Below are 4,976 nucleotides of genomic sequence, written 5' to 3'. Positions count from 1 at the left end.
GGCGCCCGCCACCACGCCCCGCTAACTTTTGTATTTTTAGTAGAGACGGGGTTTCACCGTATTGGCCAGGATGGTCTCAAACTCTTGACCTCGTGATCCGCCCGCCTCTGCCTCCCAAAGTGCTGGGATTACAGGCGTGAGCCACTACGCCCGGTCGTTCAATTTTATCAATATTCCCAAATGTTTACTATTATTTCATAATTAATCATTTACATAATTTTTCTTTCTCTCTCCCATATTGCTTTGCTAAACTAACTGAAAACATAACAGAGGCACCCTCCTGGGGGCATGGGTAGCCGGCGCCCACCTGCCCGCGGACAGGGGAGCCTGGGCGCCTGCGAGAGGAGGACGCCAGGCGGTGGGACGAGGCGGAGGAGAGCGCGGGCTGGCGTTCGCCGAGGCGCAACCCGCGGGGACCCAGTCGCACTTCCGGTGTGACCGGCGGCCCAGCCCTAACTGCCACCCCTCCCCTTCCCTCCTTCTCTGAACCCGCCCATTGTGGGTAGGACACTCAGCCGTCACCGCCTGCTCTGTTGGCCGCTACCTGCAGCAATATAGGGCAGCCATCGCCTGGCGAAGACAAGGAGAAGGTGGCCACCGGAGCTGGGGCCCCCGCCACTGCTGGAGCAACAGGTGATTGGGCTTCTATACAGTTAGGAGGAGCACCAAACCGATGGGAGGTTTTGTCAGCCACACCTACAACTATAAAAGATGAAGCTGGTAATCTGGTACAGATTCCAAATGCTGCCACTTCAAATCCCCTTCAGAATTTGCAGAATCAACAAACGTTTTCAGATGCACCATGATCAGATTCGTCAAATGGTACAGTGTTCAATGTTGAATATTAAGTAATACAACAGATTCAGTCAACAGATGATCAGCAGGTTCAAACTGGTTTCACAGGCTCTTCAGATAATGGGGATATAAATCAATAAGGCAGTCAAATTCAGATCATTCCTGCCTCTAATCAAACCTTACTTGCCTCTGGAACACCTGCTAACATCCAGAATCTCCTACCACGGACTGGTCAAGTCCAGGTTCAAGGAGTTGCAATTGGTGGTTCATCTTTTGCTGTTCCAACCCAAGTAGTTGCTAATGTGCCCTTTGGTCTGCCCGGAAATACTACGTTTGTACCAATCAACAGTGCCGATCTAGATTCTTTAGGATTCTCAGGCAGTTCTCACACAATGACTGCAGGTATTAATGCCTAGGGACATTTGATAAACACAGGACAAGGTACAGATAGTTCAGACAAATCAGAAAAGACTGGTGAGAGAGTTTCCCCTGATATTGAGCTAATACTGATACAGATTTATTTGTGCCAACATCTTCATCACAGTTGGCTGTTAGGATAAATAGTACAGGTATATTACAACAAAACACAAATAGCTTGACTACTTCTATGGGCAAGTTCATTTTCTTCAAATCTTCAGGGAAATTAAATCCAGTCATCTGTTTCTGAAGAGACACGGACACAGAATATTCAGGTTTCTCCAGCACAGCCTGTTGTACAACATCTACAACTTCAAAAGTCTTGGCCGCCAACCAGTGAAGCGCAAATTGTGCAAGGTATTACACCACGGACCATCCATAGCGTGCAAGCCAGTTGTCAAAATATATCACAACACGCTTCGCAAAATCTTCAGTTGCAGTTGAATCTTGGAAACATTTTAATTTGGTCACAGACAGTGACCCCTTCTGGATAAATAACTTGGCGAACGTTTCAAGTACAAGGGGTCCAGAACTTGCGGAATTTGCAAATACAGAAAACTGTTGCCCAACAACTTTGACACCTGTTCAAACACTCACACTTGGTCAATTTGCGGTAGGTGGAGCCTTCACTTCAACTCCAGTTAGTCCAAGCACTGGTCAGTTGTCAAATCTACAGACAGTTATGGTAAACTCTATAGATTCTACTGGTATACAGCTACATCCAGGAGAGAATGCTGACAGTCCTGTAAATACTAGGATCAAGGAAGAAGAACCTGATCCTGAAGAGTGGCACAACTGTGTTGTGACCAAACACAGTTAAGAGTACACGTGGTAGATGAGGAAGGGAACCAACAACATCAAGAAGGGAAAGGACTTCGGAGGATAGCTTGCACCTGTCCCAACTGTAAAGAAGGTGGTGGGAGAGGTACCAATCTTGGGAAAAAGAAGCAACACATTTGTTGTATACTGGGGTATGGTAAAGTCTATGGGAAGACCTCACTTCTGAGAGCTCATCTGCATTGGCATTCTGGAGAACACCCTTTTGTTTGTAACTGGATGTACTGTGGTAAAAAATTTACTCGAAGTGATGAATTACAGAGGCACAGAAGAACACATACAGGTGAGAAGAAATTTGTTTGTTCAGAATGTTCAAAATGCTTTGTGAGAAGTGACCATCTTGCCAAACATACCAAAACACAGCAGAATATAAAAGGTATTCACTCTAGCAGTACAGTGCTGGCATCTGTGGAAGCTGTGTGAGATGATACTTTGATTACTGCATGAGGAACAACACTTACCCTTGCAAATATTCAACAAGGTTCTGTTTCAGGGATAGGAACTGTTAATACCTCCACCACCAGCAATCAAGATATCCTTACCAACACTGAAATACCTTTACGACTTGTTACAGTTTCTGGAAATGAGACAATGGAGTAAATATTACACAAATACCTATTTTTGTGGTTATATTTATAAGGTACTGAGAAGAATATTGTTCCTAAGTTCTTAGATATCTTTGTATTGATATGCAGAAATTTTTGGATTGACAGTAACTTGGTTATATATAAAGAGAAAATTGAATTTAACAATGTGAATGGTAGTCTAACCAAATGCATCAATCCTGTGTGGTTTAGTGTAAAAATGAGAAGATGTTAGTATTTATCAATTGTAAGATAAAGCTGGTGTGTGAAAGAAATCATGGTATGATAAAAATTTTGTAATTTTCTTGATGACTGGAATTTTTATTATGCATAACTGACAAATCAAGTGTCCAGGCAAATATTACATATTGTAAGTTTTACTTAGCTTATCAGTTTGTCATTTTGAAGCTAATTATTTTAATTAGGTTAACTATGTACAAATTTTAAGAATTACTCTTGTAAGATTTTGAAAACTGCATTTTAATATGGAACTCTAGGGATAGTCACCTTTTAAATCCTACATAAGTTTTTTGTTGAAAAGTCATGTTTAAGATTTAATTTGCCAAAACAATGTCTTGTTAATATTCTTTCAGTAACAAAGTTGGGCAATCTAACCAATGTTTAAGAAACTTTAAAATGTATAGCTTGAGGCATTTAGATGGTAAGAAAATGTTATAGTGAATTATCTCTTTTCTTGAATATTGGAGAACCGAAACAATAAGTTGTATTGCATCTTAGCAGTGATTTTTATCCATTCTTGTTTTCAAAAACCATATGTCTGCCAGCGCCTTAAAAGCCATCATGTAAATTACCAGTAAAGTATAACATATGCAAACATAACAAAATAATTTCCATAGTGACGATACTCCAACCACATGGATATTAGTCATAGCAAAACTGGAGGCTTTATCATTTTTTTAAGTCTTCTTTTTTTTTTTTTTCTGTCCAGGTAGTCAGTCTGCACTTAAATATCAATCATTTTTCTTTTTTGCTTCTTCCCTTAAAATTTATATGTATCCAGCACATTTAACTGAGAAACGTATGTTTTTTTTATTATGCTGTATTTTCTTTTTATTTTTGTATTATTGTTTATATTTTCAATTTTAAAAATGTACAAAATAAAGTTACATTGCTGGTCTTGGAAGAGCTATACAATTTTTCCAAATGTATACCTATAACTGTAGCAGTTCAACTATTGCAAAAATTTGGAATTCTGTTCATTGGTTATTCTTAAGACCATCTTAAATTTAAAGGCTACTTTAATTTATGTTTAAAGTGTATTATAGCAGTGTGGTAGTTAATAAAACACTATTCTTTTTCTTTTGAAAAAAATAACAGAGGGATATGGAATCCAGTATTTGTTTTAATTGTGTACTTTTCTGGTATTCAGTAATACATATGTTTTATATAGGTTAAGGCAATTTACAAAAACTAGACCAGACGTTCACCACATTAGACAAAGGCAGGACAATTTTATATTGTTTTATAAATATACTTTATGGAATACCCTATTGAATCTAAGCATTAGTGGCTACTGCTGCTTCTTAAATTTTCATGCCATGCCTTCAAAAATACCTTATATATTTCCTTTTTTAGTGTTCCAGTAGTTGATAAAAGATCCGATGAAATGAAACTAGGTTGAGTGTCAAAAATTTTAAAGTTTTACTGACAGAATGATATTATTCTACAACATATAATTTCCCCCATTGAATCTGATAGTGATTTTTAAAACCTTATTTGAAGTATTACAGTGTACAAATAAATTCTAGTGACTTTTTTCATTGACAGTAAAATCATGTTACTGGATAAATAATTTTTTTTTTTTTTTTTTTTTTTTTTTTTTGGAGTGGAGTCTCGCTATGTCACTAGGCTAGAGTGCAGTGTTGTGATCTTGGCTCACTGCAATCTCCACCTCCCAGGTTCAAGCAATTCCCCTGCCTCAGCCTCCTGAGTAGCTAGGACTACAGGTGCATACCACCATGCCCAGCTAATTTTTGTATTTTAGTAGAGATGGGGTTTCACCATGTTGGCCAGGATGGTCTCGATCTCCTGACCTTGTGATCTGCCTACCAGTTTTTATTATTATATAAGTGAATAAATTAAATCCAAGGATTTTTTTATAAATTTGTAGATGCTAGTATACACTTAGTTATATGCACATTTCTATACATCAGTTATATATGTTACACCCATCATTTGAGTCTCATATTTAATCTTTAGATGCTTCATTCTTTTAGATGTTTGAAATATGAAGGAGAATAGATAATGCTGTTAAATGATTAAATTAGCCATAACTACTGAAATATTTGTGTATAACCTGAGTATAATTTGCAACTCACATAT

The 4,976-nt window shown here is 38.1% G+C and overlaps 1 pseudogene; it reads left to right on the top strand.

The window, feature by feature from the left end:
- Positions 1-288: 288 nt before the first annotated feature.
- On the top strand, positions 289-2,650 carry LOC103214874 (transcription factor Sp3 pseudogene; annotated as a pseudogene).
- Positions 2,651-4,976: the final 2,326 nt, after the last annotated feature.

This window comes from Chlorocebus sabaeus, chromosome 3 (assembly GCF_047675955.1).
Source record: "Chlorocebus sabaeus isolate Y175 chromosome 3, mChlSab1.0.hap1, whole genome shotgun sequence".
NCBI lineage: Eukaryota > Metazoa > Chordata > Mammalia > Primates > Cercopithecidae > Chlorocebus > Chlorocebus sabaeus.
This window is presented reverse-complemented; position numbering and strand designations above follow the sequence as displayed.